The sequence below is a fragment of the Panulirus ornatus genome, chromosome 9 (assembly GCF_036320965.1).
Source record: "Panulirus ornatus isolate Po-2019 chromosome 9, ASM3632096v1, whole genome shotgun sequence".
NCBI lineage: Eukaryota > Metazoa > Arthropoda > Malacostraca > Decapoda > Palinuridae > Panulirus > Panulirus ornatus.
In genome coordinates, this window is record NC_092232.1 from 13,656,703 (window position 1) to 13,675,792 (window position 19,090).

Consider the following 19,090-nt stretch of genomic DNA (forward strand, 5'->3'; position numbering starts at 1 on the left):
GCTGAGAACGTACTGGGGGAGGCTGAGAACGTACTGGGGGAGGCTGAGAACGTACTGGGGGAGGCTAAGAACGTACTGGGGGAGGCTAAGAACGTACTGGGGGAGGCTGAGGACGTACTGGAGGAGGCTGAGGACGTACTGGGGGAGGCTGAGGACATAATGAGTTGAAACTATGAGGGAAGATAAGCTGTCATTCAGGACAGAAGGGTGGTGAAGAAGGAAGAGGACGAGGTTTTGGCAAGTGGATATGAAGGAGGTGGAAGGAGGAGGAGGAGGAGGAGGAAGGTAGAGTACGGTAGGGAGGAAGAGAGATTAAAAACTAATGAAATACGGAGAGGGGATGGTTTCTGTGGTGGGAGAGGGGCAAGGGAAGGGAGGAAGAGAGAAGGAAGCGATGGGTAAGAAGACGTTTGAGATGACAGCGGAGGAAGGCAGTGAGGAGGCTTAGGGAAGCGGGGGGGAGTAGGGAACAGGTCGGGAGAGGCAGGGGTAACGGAAGGATGGAAGGGATGGGAATGAGAGGATGGAAGGGTTGGGGGGATGGGATAGTAAGGATGGGAGAGCGGGGAATGGAAATAATCTACGTGGGAACACATGGGAAGGATGGCTAACAGAAGACCTGGCGGGGGGTCCAATGCGAAAAAGCTAGGACCAAACGCGGTCATTGACACAAGGTTAGTAGAGCAGATGACACCTCTCCCTCTGGCTCAACTCTCGCCAGGAAAGAGTCGTGAAAAAAATAAGACTATGCAATAGGGGGAGCGGGGGTGTTCATACCACCACGGAAAGTCTATAGGAAAGTGTGGAGGTAAATATAAATGGTCACTTACTTTTTCGGTGATCATGACTCAAGGTAGTAGAGCAGATGACACCTCTCCCTCTGGCTCAACTCTCGCCAGGAAAGAGTCGTAAAAAAATAGACTATGCAATAGGGGGAGCGGGGGGTTCATACCGCCATGGAAAGTCTATAGGAAAGTGTGGAGGTAAATATAAATGGGCACTTACTTCTTCGGTGATCACGACCCTGCGACCGGATCCTGAAAGAGAAAGACGGGGAGTTATGGAGACGAAAATAAAAGATAAAAATATTTAACACTGGATAACTGATAAGATTATTTACTGATAACAGAAATAATTGCAAGCATTTTTTTTTTTCTTTATAGATTACTTTTTTTTTTTTCTAGATTCGACTTAAGGATATGATATTCTTTGCATCTGTACCACATGGAGGTCGTGTATACCAGTGTTTAACCAGTCGGCAAGTGAGGGAGCATTTCCTCACTCTCTCAGTGTACCACGGAACCGTACCCCACACCTCAGTAAGGGGTGCAAGACAGTGTTATAATCTTCACTTCTACGGACGAAAGAAAGAGAAGAAAAAAAGAAAGAGACTTCTGTAACTGGCCTGTAGTTATAATTTCACCCTAAGTACAGCTATGCGTAAGGAATAAAGTCGCGTCTTGTACAAGTAAGTTAAGACTGTTGATTGGTGTGGTAGAATTACGCCCGGTAGTACCCTTCACCCGAGCCCGCCCCCCTCCTCAAAGACGCAGCTCTTGGCGTAGTGCGGTGTGGCGTAATCGTCTGTACCACACTGCTGGGTACGACCTGCCTCTCTGTAGCAACTGGGCAGAGTCAGTAGGTGGAGGGTTCAGTCAAGCTGGTGTAAAGCACGACGCGTTGTGTGGAGGGGGAAAGAGAACGAATTCGTGATGAAGCTCCCCCGGGCGTGTCGTTGCCTAACGAAACTGACTGACTGACTGACTGACGTAGACGAATTCGTGAGGCGTTTGTGCCTTCGTCTGAAGCCAATGACCTCTTGCTTAACGAACCAACTAGAGGGGGGGGGGGGGGGTGGAGGAAGGAGGGAAGGTGGGTTGGCCTTCTGACAATCTTGGACTGGCTGAGATGTAAGCAAGGGGGGGGGGGGGGACCACTGGCTCGTTAGCAGGCCATAACTCACCTCACGCGCTTCCCTCCCTCGTTCAAGGTGCCTGAGTCAGTGTGTGTGTGTGTGTGTGTCTGTGTGTGTCTGTGTGCGTTTGTGTGTGTGTGTGTGTGTGTGTGTGTGTGTGTGTGTGTAAGTAAGTGTGTGTAAGTGTGTGTGTGTGTGTGTGTGTGTGTGTGTGTGTGTGTGTGTGTGTGTGTCTGTGTCTGTGTGTAAGTAAGTGTGCGTGCGCGTGTGTGTGTGTGTGTGTGTGTGTGTGTGTGTGTGTGTGTGTGTGTGTAAGTGTGTGTGTGTGTGTTCGAATGCGTCTTGTGTCTGCAGTCAAATGGTATATTCTTCCTCCTCCAACCCTGACCACTGTGTACTTTAAAAAAAAATAAGAAAATGCTGTTCTTTTAGACAGAAGTGTGGACACAAAAGATGAAAGTCCTCTATATCTGAGCTGAGAGAGAGAGAGAGAGAGAGAGAGAGAGAGAGAGAGAGAGAGAGAGAGAGAGAGAAAGAGTAACGTTGTGTCTCTGTGGCGCTGAAACCGCTTTAGTGTCTTTGTCAGATGAAGGAAGGTCTGTTTTCGCCCGCCGGTGTGCAAGACTGCACGTATGGCCAGGGGGGAAAGAAAGGGGGAAGGGATAGGGAAAGGGGGAAGGGATGGGGAAAGGGGGAAGGGATGGGGAAAGGGGGAAGGCGATGGGTAAAGGGGAAAAGGGATGGGGAAGGAAAATCCTAGCATTCTATAAAGGTAACAGGGAAATGCACTTATGGTCTCAACAGGTAGCTTGGTTATTGAGTTATCCACTACCAGTGTGAGATGCCACCTCTCTCTCTCTCTCTCTCCCCCTCTCTCTCTCTCTCTCTCTCTCTCTCTCTCTCTCTCTCTCTCTCTCTCTCGAATAATCAAACGGCATTAGTCACGACTATCTTTTTTTCTTTTTTCTTTTTTTTACGAATACAAGAAAATACAGTAACTAGGAACACGTGAGTGCAGGTGTATACACTGAAGGAACACGTGAGTGCAGGTGTATACACGGAAAGAACACGTGAGGGCAGGTGTATACATTGGAGGAACACGTGAGTGCAGGCGTATACACTGAAGGAACACGTGAGTGCAGGTGTATACACGGAAAGAACACGTGAGTGCAGGTGTATACACTGAAGGAACACGTGAGTGCAGGCGTATACACTGAGGGAACACGTGAGTGCAGGTGTATACACTGAAGGAACACGTGAGGGCAGGTGTATACACTGAGGGAACACGTGAGTGGAAAGCCACATGCCATGTTGCTCAGCCAGACACCAGGATCACAGTGAACACAGGAGAGAGAGAGAGAGAGAGAGAGAGAGAGAGAGAGAGAGAGAGAGAGAGAGAGAGAGAGAGAGAGAGAGAGGCTGGCTGGCTGGCTGGTGGAGTAGGGCATCGAGGGCGCTCAGCAGGATTTCCCTCTTGTTTTATTCACGTTAAATTCCACGAAATCCTCACAGTCTCCACCTCAGCCATTCACACGTCTTAGAATCAAAGTTCAACCTAGCAACGGGTCAAGGCAGCCTCCCTGTCTTCTCTCTCTCTCTCTCTCTCTCTCTCTCTCTCTCTCTCTCTCTCTCTCTCTTAGTTATAAAGGCAGCCAGAGAGCACCTTTTGCGACTGAACAAAGGCACTGTAAACACCTCCCTCCCTTACATCAAGAGGGATCTCAAAGCACCGTGATCTTGGATTAGACTATTTTTTGTCATTCCTCTCCTATCAGGGGTCTCACATACATTTCGATGTATATATCTACACCTATACTTATTTCGATATACATCTATACCTATATACATTTCGATATACATCTATACCTATATACATTTCGATATATATCTACACCTATACTTATTTCGATATATATCTACACTTATACTTATTTCGATATACATCTATACCTATATACATTTCGATATATATCTATACTATTTCGATATATATCTACACCTATGCTTATTTCGATATACATCTATACCTATATACATTTCGATATATATCTATACCTATATACATTTCGATATATATCTACACCTATACTTATTTCGATATATATCTACACTTATACTTATTTCGATATACATCTATACCTATATACATTTCGATATATATCTATACTATTTCGATATATATCTCCACCTATACTTATTTCGATATACATCTATACCTATATACATTTCGATATACATCTATACCTATATACATTTCGATATATATCTATACCTATACTTATGTCGATATACATCTATACCTATACTTATTTCGATATACATCTATACCTATTCCTATGAGTCCACGGGGAAAATGAAACACGAAAAGTTCCCAAGTGCACTTTCGTGTAATAATCACATCATCTGGGGAGACACAAGAGAGAAATATAACAGTCAGTTGATATACATCGAAGAGAAGAAGCTAGGACGCCATTTGGTAAACCTTAAGTCTTTCGACTGCCGGAGTATAAAATGGACATCAACATTTTCTTATACTCACCAGACGAATGATAATGGTCCAACACCTGTCTGTCTCCGGTGCTCAATGTACCTCGTTAACATCACACACATTCTGTCTACATAATGGCACCTTGAAGTATGGAGTGCGATAGTTTGCCTTCATCATATACGAGGCGAAAATTAATGTACTTTAAAAGTTAGGTGAAAATACGCGATTAGATAGAAAAAGAAATATATAGACACCTTGGTAATCTATCTTCGCGACCAGACTTGAATACATTTTCGCAACTCAGGAGTTAAGATCAATTTTCTTTTTTTTCTTTCAAATTCCACAGAGAAAACTGGTACAGGGACAGATCCTTCAGGACGCGAGGGAAGAGGAGTCAGGCAAAGCCCTGCAGGATACGAAGCTCTTAATGTCATGGTTGCACGGCTCCTCCTGTGTCTTCACTAATACTAGGACCTTCGAGGTTACCTTAAGGATCACGTTGCCTTATTATATGTTTATCTGCGTGTGTGTGTGTGTGTGTGTGTGTGTGTGTGTGTGTGTGTGTGTGTGTGTGTGGGTGGGTGGGTGGGATGTGTGTGTGTGTGTCTGTGTGTGTGTGTGTGTGTGTGTGTGTATGGGTGGGTTATGTGTATGGGTGGGTTATGTGTATGGGTGGGTTATGTGTGTGTGTGTGTGTGTGTGTGTGTGTGTGTGTGTGTGTCTGTGTATAAGTCAGGTCATGGCGATGGTGTTACGGGATGCTCGGAAATTATAAGCCATAGCCAGGGGAAATTATGAACAGAAACTTCCTAAACACAGGTTCCAGAGGGATGGAGGCCGCCACCGCTGCAGACCCGCTGGTCAGGGAGACACGAAAAGAAAAGAAGAAATAGATTCCATAATGACAATAACGAAAAGAAGAAGAAGAAGAAAAAGATTCCATAATGACAATAACGAAAAGAAAAAGAAGAAATAGATTCCATAATGACAATAACGAAAAGAAAAAGAAGAAATAGATTCCATAATGACAATAACGAAAAGAAGAAGAAGAAAAAGATTCCATAATGACAAACGAAAAGAAGAAGAAAAAGATTCCATAATGACAATAACGAAAAGAAGAAGAAGAAAAAGATTCCATAATGACAATAACGAAAAGAAGAAGAAATAGATTCCATAATGACAATAACGAAAAGAAAAAAAAGATTCTATAATGAAAATAACGAAAAGAAGAAAAAAAAAAGATTCCAAAATGACAACGAAAAGAAAAAAAAAGATTCCATAATGACAATAATGAAAAGAAAAAAAAAGATTCCATAATGACAATAATGAAAAGAAAAAAAAAGATTCCATAATGACAATAATGAAAAGAAAAAAAAAAAAGATCCCATAATAACAATATCGTTACCCATCGTCTGGGCTGGACGATATGACCCTTGACAACACAAGAAGGGCCCTTGGCGGTGCTAATGGCCTTAGCCCTTCTGACCTGACCCATCAAGCCTGCCTCAGGTCAATGGCGAGACCCCCTCACACAGTCAAGGGTCGTTACGTGGTGCTCAAGGTGATTAAACAGAATAGACAACAGTGTTATGATACAGGGACATACACACATCCATCAGCTTCTGCTGTTGGGTTTGCAGAAGATATTCACACTCCCGTACCGCACCTCAGAACCATGATGAAAACCTGAGTTATAGCGATCCTGTGTGTGGGTGTGTCCATAAGTTTAGGCATATTCGCCGAAGGTGACCTCGATTTCGCCTCATTTGACCTCCATATAATAGCGCTGGGGGAGGAGGGAGAGGGTGTGGCTTGTCTACGAGACAGACACAGACACACACACGTTCTCTCTGGCTAAGAGTGGAGGCTAGACAGCAAGTTGTTATCTGTTGATTCCAGAGGCCTTTGAGGTCAGGTGGTTCCAGGAAAGCGAGGATGTGGAGGTATAAAGGAGCCAGTTTTGATCTACTGATCCCAGGGGCTTTTGAGGTAAAGGGTTTCCAACACACGAGTTATGGAGACCGTGTGGAAGCGTCCAGCCATGAACTGATCTGTAGTTACCAGTGAGGTTGACATGGATGGGACGGAGGTTGACATAGATGTGACGGAGGTTGACACAGATGGGACGGAGGTTGAAACAGATGGGAAGGAGGTTGACACAGATGGGACGGAGGTTGAAATGGATGGGAAGGAGGTTGACACAGATGGGACGGAGGTTGACAAAGATGGGACGGAGGTTGAAACAGATGGGAAGAGGTTGACACAGATGGGACGGAGGTTGAAATAGATGGGACGGAGGCTGACATAGATGGGACGGAGGCTGACATAGATGGGACGGAGGCTGACATAGATGGGACAGAGGCTGACGAAGAGAACGTCAGGTTGGCATCAAACCTGAGACGCAAGCAACAGAAAGAATGATTGGCTCTCTACCGTCAACATGGGGGATGGACTGAAAAAGACGGAGCCTATCTCTCTATTCAGGAGGGTCTGTGCGGAATTTACTGGGTCTTCTCACAGGGCTTAGTCACTGTCATGTCATGTCACTGTCATGTCATGTCATGGCATTTCCCGATAACTGACGTGCACGCAGACTGTCACCGCCTTGACGTATCATATCCTGGAAACTTGCTGTGCACCTAGCCACTCTGTCATGTCGTTTCACAAGAGGAGGATGTGAGACGGAGCCAGCCACGCTCATGTCATGTCATGTCATGTCCAGGAAGGTTCATATGCACAGGTCCAGTCACGTGATGTCATGCTCGAGGGAGTTAAAGGTCAGACTATCATGCCCAAGGGTCGTCCTCAAGGGTCTTACCGTCATCCTCAAAGGTCGTACCGACCTGCTCAAGAGTCGTTCTGTGGTGCTCAAGACTCGCACGAGTGAGCGGCTTGACATACAGGTGGGAGGGCTTCGAGGCTCTGTAGCGTCACTTTACGTAATACTTGACTGTTCGTATGGACGGGGGAGCTACGGTGTGAGTATAGAGCGAGGTACAGCGATAAGAAGCAAGTTAATCGACTACTCTATACCTTTCAGGGCAACAATTGTATAAATTTACACCAAAAAATATATTCATACTGTAATGGTTCTTATGGGTAAATGTACTTATTGTACTGCCAATAAAACGAAGCTGAAGACGATAGGATCCAGTCAACCAATCAGCGAGGCTATCACAGCCACTACATGTCATTCACAGACCCAGACTGCTTCCAGCGGTAAGCAAACACGAGCGAATTGCTAAGTGGGGAGTATGGTGAGAGTTGAGACGAGGCTCAGGGTTCGAGTTCCCGACGGGTGTGGGAGGTTATGACGCTGTGTTACGAGGGGTAAAACGTATTGGGCATCTGTTTGAGGTTTTGGTGTAGGGGGAGAGAAGGAGGTTGTAGGAATGGGATGTGGATTAAGGGCTATTTAGGGTGGGGGTTGGAAACAGGGGTGCTGTTGGGAGTAGGGGTTAGATGATGGGGTCGTGAGTGGGGGCTGTTGGTAATAGGATGCGGGTAGGAGGGGAGGGATAAGGCGAATGAGTTTGGGCTAAGGGTTAGGGAGGTTGAGGAGGGAGGTGTGAAAGCTTGGGGTTGAAGTGTCGGAGTGGGGGGAAAAGGTGGGACCTGGGCTGAGCCCATTTCTTTAGGGGAAGGGGATAATAGAGATGGGTAATACTAGGGTAAGGGGATTGAGTAGGGAGGATTTGGAGGGGGGGTTGTGATGGGGAGGGTGTGGGGTTGAGACGGGGAGATAAGGCAAGGGCAGCACGACTTTAAAAGACAACACATCGAAGTAATGACGACCTTCACCACGAGCACGACCGTTCAACCCATGATGGCCCAGCCTCCATACCCTAAAGTCGTACTGCTGTGCTTAAGGGGTATATTATCAAGCTCAAGGGTCGTACCAGCGTGCTTAAGGGTCGTAACAGTGTGCTCAAGTCGTAACAGTGTGCTCAAGAGTCGTACCAATGTGCTCAAGGGTCGTATTACGTGCTGAATGGTCGTATTCCATGCTCAAGGGTCGTATTCCGTGCTCAAGGATCGTACAAGCGTGCTCAAGGGTCGTACCAGTGTGCTCAAGGGTCGTACCAGTGTGCTCAAGGGTCATATTACGTGCTGAAGGGTCGTATTCCGTGCTCAAGGGTCGTACCAGTGTGCTCAAGGGTCGTACCAGTGTGCTCAAGGGTCGTGCCAATGTGCTCAAGGGGCGTACAAGCGTGCTCAAGGGTCGTAAAAGCGTGCTCAAGGGTCGTATCATAATCATCTTTTGATCAGAAAACACAATGAATCTTAATTTGACTTCGGCCATCTCTCACTCTCTCTCTCTCTCTCTCTCTCTCTCTCTCTCTCCAAGATATAACATCTTTTTTTTTTCCTAGAGTTTCAGAGCAAGTGTCATTCATAAGGTGGCAGAGAGATCTGGCGTGCGAATATTGCATCCTTGTGGGGGGTGGTTGGTAAATAGTCACGTTGTTAACCCTGTGAGTAATGAATTGCACAGGGGAGATATATATAGTCGTCCACAAGTGCTCGCTGCCTGCTGTGTGGCTGGGTATCACGTGAAGGGGGTGTTGGGTTAACATGGCAAGATAATAAGGCCTTCCATACGGAAGCGTGGGCCAGGGTTAGGATGACGGAGAGCTGGGCTGGAGGCGGTTGGAGCAGAGGTGGAGGGTTGTGACTGGGATAAGGTTCGGCGTGGAAGCCGGGGTTGAAGTGAGGGTTGGTATTGAGGTGTTGTTGGATTTGGAGGTTCAGTCGTGGGTTGAGGTTAGGGTCTGGGTGAGTGCTGGGGTCGAGGGTGGTGTTGGAGTTGTGGGAGTAAGGAGCAGGGGTGTGGTGAGTTTGGGGAGATTGAGTGTGGGGTTAGATGTATGGGGTTGTGGGGTTGGAGGTTAGAGTAGGAGTACAACGTCTGGGTGGTGAGGGAACTGGGACGTGGGGCGTGGGTAGAGGGATGAAGGGAAATGGACCTAGTTTAGAAAAGTTGGAGTCGGGGGCTTATTACAAGTCAGAGCTGGGGCGAGGGAGCGAGGGTTTCCGAGGTTACGTCGTCTTGGTGGCTGTGGCGTCCTACAGCTACGTCTCTTCGTTGTATATCAACTGACTGTTGTATTTCTCTCTTGTCTCTCCCCTGATGATGTGATTATTACACGAAAGTGCCTTTACCCCCTCAATCACTACTGTCACATGCAACGTATCCAGCATACTTAACATACTCATACCTCTGCACTTTACATACTCGCCTTTATCCCCTTTGCCTTCATAGTGGCATTATACATGCATTCCGCCAATCCCCAGGCACCTCACCATGATCCATAGATACAATGAAAACCCTAACTACTCAATCACCAAGACAGTCAACCCCCTCCCCTTTGTTAAGAAATTCAACTGCAATACCATCCACTCAAGCCACCTTGCCACATTTCATCTTTCGCAAGGCCTTTTACCACGTTTCTCATCACCAAACACCACTTCTCTCTCTCTCCATGACTGTCTCTCCTCTCATACCACCTCGAATCAAACACCCAACATTTACCACCCATCAAACCCATGTACTCAAAGCATTCCATACAAGATCCATGGGTGTTGTCTAGAAGGAGGGTAGGTAAAGTGTGTGTTCTAGCAGGGGCGGGCTGAGCCGGTTTCTTACCACGATAACAAACAGATTTTAAAGTTTGCTTTAGACAGTTTGTTTTCCTCTGACGAAGCAAAGAGTGCGTGAGACACGGCGCCTCTCAAGAGTGGACTACGCACCATTTTCTTCCCACACTCTGCTATAAAACATACTTTTAAACTTTTCGTTCTTTACTGTATTACTGTATAACAAATACAGTGTATGGGCCATAGAATCTTCATTTTTCATACACTATACACTCACTATACCATATGTTCCACAAAAAACTCTTTACACACACACACACACACACACACTGCTGAGACAGTGAGTGGGGACAGAATACAAAATATTCAAAAAGTTGTATGATAATAAAAAAGTTTTAAGAGACAGATCTCCATGAGTATAAAAATCCCTCCCAGTAATGGTCTGATAGGTAATTACACTGTTATAACTACCCGTTCGAAGTACAGGTCATTAGAACAAGAGACACAGAACTGTGATCTTTACGGCAGGGCACAATACGGGTTAAGGAGGCGTAAAGGAAAACGTGGAGCTTTAGGATATATGATAATTATCAACTTAAGACCACAGCTGTGGAGACGATCATAATGATGATAATAATAATGATGATGATGATAATGATAATGATAATGATGATAATGATACAGATAATGACAACAGGTATGAAATCGTTTACACACGGGACACACCATCTCCCAGAACACACACACACACACACACACACACACACACACACACAGAGGAAATGAGATGAGGAACATCCCACATCAGCAGACCACACGGAAGGTAGGTAGGTACATTGAGGACACACGACAGAAACATAGGGAGGTGGTAAGACTAAGAGGGGGTCTTCCATGTGATATGTTTATATACAGCTGGCCACCCGCTCGCCCGCGCAGGCCACACATTCCCCGGTCCAACGTCTGCACGCCGAGACCGCAAGTGTCGAAGAGGATGAACAGCTAAGTTGACTGTGGACCGAATACCGCGAATACGATTCGAACCTATGAGCTCGACCCTATGCACCCCGTGAATGCGTCATGGTCGACAATGTTAACAGATACACCAAGAAAGTAGTCTTTATTCAGCACACAACGAGATGATTCCCCCACAGCCAGAGGACCGGGGCCATGTCTCCAGGACATAACATCACTCAGGCAGCTGGGATGAAGGCCTGTAGCAGCAGGCACAAAGTGGCGACCACATCTGGTGATCTCTAAGCTAAACAGCTCTTGGGCGAGACTTGACCGGGGGTCGTGTGACACACCACAAGTCTCTAGACTAGACGCAGGGACTTTCAGGGGGTCGCCTCCTCCACACACGATCATCGCTGGGCTAGACGGGAACGGCATCGGTGAGCCTTGCACCTCTCTGTACCACGGATGTGGCGAGGGTGAGGACCACTTGTAGGTCATGGCCAGGATCACCACACCAGTGTTGTCTGTCATGACGCGTCCATCACTCACACCCCGACTACACCACACCAGTGTTGTCTGTCATGACGCGTCCATCACTCACACCCCGACTACACCACACCAGTGTTGTCTGTCATGATTCGTCCATCACTCACACCCCGTCTAGTGGCGTAAGCTCAGGAGGACGGCAGGGGGAAGGAAGTAAGAGCGACCTGGATGACAGGGTCTGGCGGTGTTCCATGCCGTGGTGGTCGGAAGGACACCTCTGGGCTCAGCCTCCCCACACACACACACACCACAGGACCCGAGTGTCCCCTTCAGGAAGACAACGATCTCGGGGTGGTGGTGACTATCGTTGTAAGTGGGACGAATTCTATCGTGGATCACATCTTGATATCTAGCTGGGACTTCTGTCGTCGGGACGGCCTTCATCACACAACGGCCAGCCACCCCCTGCAGGAGATAAACCTCACCGTCGGGGTGGTGTCAGTAGGACTGAGACAGACAGGACGTGTTAACAATGTACGGAGGCATTAGCGAGAGAGAGAGAGAGGGAGAGGGCCAGGTCAACATCAGTGAGGTCTGTATACCGAGCTTAGAAGTGGCGCTGAAGCTGCCAGGTACACAAACTCCCACTGCCCTCTTTCGCCCCAAAATAATACATGAGACTCTACTTAACAACTGGAGAGTATCACAGAGAAACGGCATGCAAGTCTCTCTCGGGCTAATATATATATCTCACCTCACAACATCATACTGGCACAGCACTACACGAGGAACCTTGTGTTTGGTATAAAGAAGCCGGGGTAAGAGCTGGATGGCCCACTTCACCAGGTGACATGTGGAAGCGTGCATGTGGGACACTGGCACGTGATGTGTCACGCTGAAAGTACAGGACACAAAGTGTATATACACACAGTACAGTCCGACCATTCATGTGACCATTCCCGAGATCCTGAGAATACCGACTGAATAGACACACTCCAACTCCGGAGACACCAACAACTGCAGCACCACTGGCACAGGGAATAGAAACCTTTTAAACACCATCAGAAGTGAGATCACCAAGAGCAGGTCCACCTACCAACGCCATAACATTCAAGTAGAACAATATACTTATCTATGGTTCCAACAGACAGGATCAAGAGACACTGTGATGTTACAGTCGCCCAAAGGTAGGCTAAGTTATTGATATTTACGAGAACTTTCTCCAACTTATTGTCAAAGATGAGACCAAATGTAAACTTTGCCAATAAAGCAACTCCCACTTGTACTTGACTTGTACTTGGCTTACAAAATCAGCGAGTTCGGAGATGATTCTTATCAAACATTACAAGACATGTCCCAACATTTCATCTACAACAGTGGTCGGGTCCTTGAGAGGTATCATAACTTTGCTTATTGTAAATAGTTCACATATATATATATATATATATATATATATATATATATATATATATATATATATATATATATATATATATATATATATTCATACGTATTCTAATCAATGTTATTCCACAGTTGTAAAACCTCACTTACCGTGTGAATTGCCAAAGCATTCATTGTGTTGCTCAGACGATGTAAACACTTTCCTCACCATATATCCTATATGCGTTTCAATCATTGAGACCCGCTAATCCCTGGAGCTTTTGTGCACTCTAAAATCAGAGGAGCGGGATTACAATCAGGTCAGAAACATTATCAACTCTCCAAACAGGAGGTGAATCACCTTAACAAAAACTTCCAAACCACCAGACTCAACCATACGACATGGAAAAGAGGAAGTCCACGTATGCGACGGCAACCAATACCTGGCACAAGATCACGAGCGGACTTTCACATATCCAAGGTGGTTCTATCCCACAGATACTCAGAGGGTGGATGATAACCGAGCCACACGCTCCTCAACACTAGTTCCCCTGAAACGCCATGTGGGCCAAGTTCATCCACCTGGGTCCCTTACGATCCACCTTAACGGATACCTCTACGTCGCCAGAGGGGGATGTATCAACCCTATACGGGAGATTATTATTACCATTATCAGTACACAAATCACAACTGCTCCTCTGTGTCACCACGGGGGGTCGTTCCAAGACTTCACACATGATATTTAGCTCAGGTTCATTCTAGTCAACAGCACTTCACCCACACACACACACACACACACACACACATACACATCAGGAGGCTTGCTTGACACACCAAGGCAAAGTTACACTCTCACGTTGTGGGTGAGGTAACTCTCCCTCAGACTCGATGGATGACCCTCCCTATGGTGCACACGTAACTCATTCGCATCAACATCAACCACTGCGGCACCTGCTGGGTCTCGTCCAAACAGGAACGGAACACCAGGTATTTACACACACACACACACACACACTCTCTCTCTCTCTCTCTCTCTCTCTCTCTCTCTCTCTCTCTCTCTCACCACAACAACGACCTACCCTAGATCCGACACTGATCCATAAATACAATGTCCACAGTAGTGATAATCTGCGAATCCCACCAGCCCTCTTCAAGCAACACATGGTCACCAGTATCACAGTGTCTCCATACCTGGCACTGATCCCTCCCACCACAAGAGAGACAAACGGGGAGGTGGTCATTAACTGGACTGGCTAGCACATGCCCCAGGTGCCGTCCAAGAGATGCACGCAGCATACCAGCTACCGTCAACACTCAAGTGGCTTGCTACATCATGGTCGTCCAGCTGGACATGGGGACCACACTGTCGTCCTACGTAAGTAATGAGGTACACTGTGTGAAAGAAACATGACCTTGCTATCTACATACAAGAGACGTACATTATTGCACCTCTGTCCCACTTACTAGGTGTTGGGTGGCAATTGAAACTCATGGAGGCACAACGCGAGGAATGCAAGGTGAGAGACAGGGGGCGTTGGAGGACGCAAGAGGAAGCAAAACATATAATATGATGTATGTATCTTTCATATCATCAAATGTGAATCATAAACAGTGCTCCCTCGTGTGCGAGCCTCCATCCCCTGTATAATACTTTATATTTCTATCGTATTTCCTTTCTCTGTGACATCTTAAACATCCATTTATACTTAGTCTACTCTCCCTCCCTCTCACTACTGGCCCAGAGCCATCCTAGCATTGTAATTCCCTTTAACGTTCCGTCTCTCAACCACACTAGTGATGGAGGGTATGAGCAGCACTCCTCTCTTCTCTCTCTCTCATCTTCCTCTCTTCGTAAAAAGTATGTTCGAGTCACGCCTACAAAAAATAAGTCTCCCATTCCCCTGGCGTTTCCCATGGCAGCGATCACCTGGCGCGCATTCATGTTCCCCGAGCAGTCAAAACTATCTCCCGAAACTTTCCTTGCGTTCCGGGCCTGCATGTCTTCCGTCGCGTGGCTGGGAAGAGAGAGAGAGAGAGAGAGAGAGAGAGAGAGAGAGAGAGAGAGAGAGAGAGAGAGAGCATCATAAGACCTCTCTCTCTCTCTCTCTCTCTCCCTCATGACCTCACTGAGGTACTACGTTCGCTGCCTCACCTGTGCATGCAGGTCGGAGAGCGGGGTGGTCTCCTCCGTCAGTTGCGCGGGGAGGGAGTGTGTCAAGTCAGTCAGTCAGGCAGGCAGGCGGGCGGGAGGGAGGGAGTTGGTGGTAGTCCGTCCCACCGCGTCAGTTCTTGTATGGTGGCCGCCGAGGACGTGCCTCACGCTGGTCGCTGCTGCACACCTCGGCACGCGCCTGTGACGCTTTGTTTACATCCCCCACCTCCCACAACCTCTCACCTCCTCTGTGTTTACCTTCGATGTCAGTCGCGCGGGAGGCGACATTGTGCGGTGGTGGTGGTTCCTACTGAATAATATCCTTCACGGTGTTGTACACCAGTTACTTTATCTCACGGAGGGGTGGGTGGGTGAGAAAGAGAGACAGAGAGAGAGAGGGAGAAATAAATATATGATATACTTCGATATCAGTTTTAGTTTCTCACGCGATGAAGAAATGATATGATGGAGGAACGATGGGTAAGATGTGCCAAGACTTAAACGGGTCGCAGCGAGGTGTGAAGCCCTGGGATTATATGTCGTGCAAACAGTATTTTCGTCCTTCGAAAAGTTCCCTCGTCACTTGTTGATAACTCACCAGCTGGGAACGATGTAACCAGCGTCCCCGGGAAACAGCTGGTGTGTGTGTGTGTGGGTGGGAGTGTGTATGTGAGTGTGTGCTGAACCATCTGAGTTATGATGTTCCCAGCTGGCACTGTGGCCGACGGCGTCACCCGTGATGTTGTGGTAAGGGCGCCTCCACAGGTGGCACCCGTCATGCTCCTCTGATACCATCCCAGTAGGAGGGGTCCTTCTCCAGCCAGCTGGTCCTCCCTCACCTGGCTGCAAGGTAAGTAAGTCTGGGTCATATTATACCATCTGCCACACACCACCTACATACAGTTCGTGTTATTAACAAGCTGTGACGACCTTCCAGTGTGCTGGAGGCTTTGAATCCTTGATGCAAGAGGTTCCTTTCTATGCTTGCGAGGGGCTTCAGTCTCTTGACCTGGGCGGTGTGACCCTTGACTCTGATGGCTTGGTCATTAATGACCTGACCTTCGCCATTCTGGCGAGAGGTCACAGCGCCCAAGGGTCAAACCATCGTGTTAAAATTGAAGTTCATACTCACCATAAGTGATATATGGTGTCCACATCTAACATATCTAATACACTAATACTGAAAATTCTTAAGATAAATTTTATTTCTTAGATCTTTACTACACACATCCTTTTCTTTATCACAATTCACACTGTTGTGGGCCACAAGTTCAATCTCAACTTCTCACATGTATCCGGTAATATAACAGATGTGTGACGCCTCACCAGATGGTGTCAGTTGGTTCCATATGTCTCTCCTACGTTGTCAGAATCTATGAGGGGGTCGTGTGTGTGTGTGTGTGTGTGTGTGTGTGTGTGTGTGTGTGTGTGTGTGTACAGTTGATCCCCAAGTTTGACATATCATTTCCTCAAGAGGATCTGTTTTATCACCTGGGATGGAAGAGAGAAGAGACAGACATTCCTCTACTAAATCTATCGATGTGTTTCCTTCGTGGTTTCCATTGTCTAAGGTGTTGCCATAGTCAGTCAGAGCGACTGATATCCTCTACTCTGACGCATTTCCACTCTCTTACTGTCTCTGCCTTTTCATGTTCACCTTACAGCAGGAGGATACGGTCTTCTCCTTGATCAAGGCTTGTATACGTAGCAACGAATTTCCCAGTCTTCTTCCTCTTCGTATGGATCTGTATCAAAGGCTTTTTTTAAGGTGTCCTTTTTTCTTTTTCTTTTCTGAGATCTCGAGAACAAATATCGTACGTTTTCTTTTTACACGCGTCCTCTGATTTACTCACAGTTTCTCCATTTTCTTTTAGTCCACCAGTGTCTTGGGTCGTGTCTTCACGTCAAGGTTCACGCCTCGTTCTTTTTACGTTTATTTAGGACCTTATGATGATTTTCTTCCTCCTCTTCCTACACAAAGAGGTCGCTTGAGTTCACTTTGTTCTTCATGTCGTACGGTCAAGTGTTCTAATGATGAAGCACAGGAGTCGTGTGTCTCGGTGTTGTGAGTTGTTATGCATAACAAGATAAAGAATGGCCAAGTAATGGGGATCGTGTGTCCTCTCCCACAATGTAAACGTTTTTTAAGGAACGTTGTGGGTTCGCGACGGCCTGAACGTTTTTAAAGGAACGTAGTGGTTAGCGACGGCCTGAACGTTTCTTAAGGAACGTTGTGGCTAGCGACGGCCCTGAACGTTTCCTAAGGAACGTTGTGGCTAGCGACGGCCTGAACGTTTTCTAAGGAACGTTGCGGTTAGCGACGGCCTGAACGTTTCCTAAGGAACGTTGTGGCTAGCGACGGCCTGAACGTTTCTTAAGGAACGTTGTGGCTAGCGACGGCCTGAACGTTTCTTAAGGAACGTTGTGGCTAGCGACGGACCGAACGTTTCCTAAGGAACGCTGTGGCTGGCGACAGCCTGAACGTCATCGAGGGAACGTTTTTGTGGGTGGTTGATATGCCCATAAAAAAAACAGCAACGTTTTGTTGTTCCTGATGTTGTATTTTGGAGATTATTCTATAATCATGTTTTTCCATCATTCGACGTACTGTTGGCCTCTCTCTCTCTCTCTCTCTCTCTCTCTCTCTCTCTCTCTCTCTCTCTCTCTCTCTCTCTTCCCACCTCTTCCTTCCCTTTATTCTCCTACTATAATCCAACCGTGTTCGATTTCTGATGATTGGCTAATTATAAAAATGGCCTTCATTTATCTCCCCGTATCTGTGTGTGTGTGTGTGTGTGTGTGTGTGTGTGTGTGTGTGTGTGTGTGTGTGTGTGTGTGTGTGTGTGGGAAAGACTTGAATACTAATCGTACTCTTTTTTTCTTACGAAGTTTGTCTTTAATTTCCTCAAAAGAGAGGAGGAGGAGGAGGAGGTAGACGATATTATCAACATCCATAACATTTTTCATCACAAGATTAAGACGAAGAGCTTCTACGCAGAGCGGGACACCTCCGCCCACCTTGAATACGGCTGGGAAATCTCTCTCTCTCTCTCTCTCTCTCTCTCTCTCTCTCTCTCTCTCTCCCTCTCTCTCTATTTGCGACACCTGACCAAAAAGTTCCGAACATCTGAGCGTCTTCGATAATTTACTGAACATCTGTAGAAATATTAATGATCATATTTGAGGTATTTTTTTCCTATGTTAGCTGAGACGGTATGGGCAACTGAAGCTCTAACAGAGGCTATATATATATATATATATATATATATATATATATATATATATATATATATATATATATATATTTTTTTTTTTTTTTTTCCAAAAGAAGGAACAGAGAAGGGGGCCAGGTGAGGATATTTCCTCAAAGGCCCAGTCCTCTGTTCTTAACGCTACCTCGCTAATGCGGGAAATGGCGAATAGTACGAAAGAAAGAAAGATATATATATATATATATATATATATATATATATATATATATATATATATATATATATATATATATATATATATATATATATATTCTAACGAGTCCACGGGGATAATGAAACACGATAAGTTTCCAAGTGCACTTTCGTGTAATAATCACATCATCAGGGGAGACACAAGAGAGAAATATAAGTCAGTTTTATACATCGAAGACACGAAGCTAGGAAGCCATTTGGTAAACATGCGATTGTCCAAGACAGACGAGCGTTTATAAACTTATCATTTTACAGATTTTATCATTATATATATATATATATATATATATATATATATATATATATATATATATATATATATATATATATATATATATATGCACATACACCCAAGCCTGAGCCAGGTAGCCATTTCATCGACCAACCCCCCCTCGGAGTGGATGAACAGCTGGGTAGACTGTGGACCGACTGCCGCAACCAAGATTCGAACCTATATACTCTCGACCCCGGGCGACCCGTGGAAATCCTTCACAGTTGGGAACACGAATCGCTACACACCACTGTGTAAAGTAATACAGCATTGCTGAACCTCTATAGAATTATCAATGAAGACATTTATCAAGACTGTTACTGAACGCTTTTAAATACATCACTGAGAAACTTTGAAAGGTATCACCAGTCATCCGTGG

At 46.2% G+C, this 19,090-nt stretch overlaps 1 protein-coding gene and 1 long non-coding RNA gene across 2 annotated transcripts in view; one reads left to right on the forward strand and one right to left on the reverse strand.

The window, feature by feature from the left end:
• Positions 1-1,002: 1,002 nt before the first annotated feature.
• LOC139750094 (uncharacterized) overlaps positions 1,003-19,090 on the reverse strand; it is a 99,523-nt gene continuing 81,435 nt past the window's right edge. Inside the window, exon 3 of the long non-coding RNA XR_011713076.1 lies at positions 1,003-1,037. This is a non-coding gene — a long non-coding RNA (uncharacterized lncRNA). The remainder of the gene's footprint in view (positions 1,038-19,090) is intronic.
• The window catches only part of LOC139750093 (uncharacterized), a 219,499-nt gene continuing 215,513 nt past the window's right edge, over positions 15,105-19,090 (forward strand). Inside the window, exon 1 of the mRNA XM_071664428.1 lies at positions 15,105-15,826. The gene's annotated coding sequence lies outside the window, so the exon portion shown is untranslated. The remainder of the gene's footprint in view (positions 15,827-19,090) is intronic.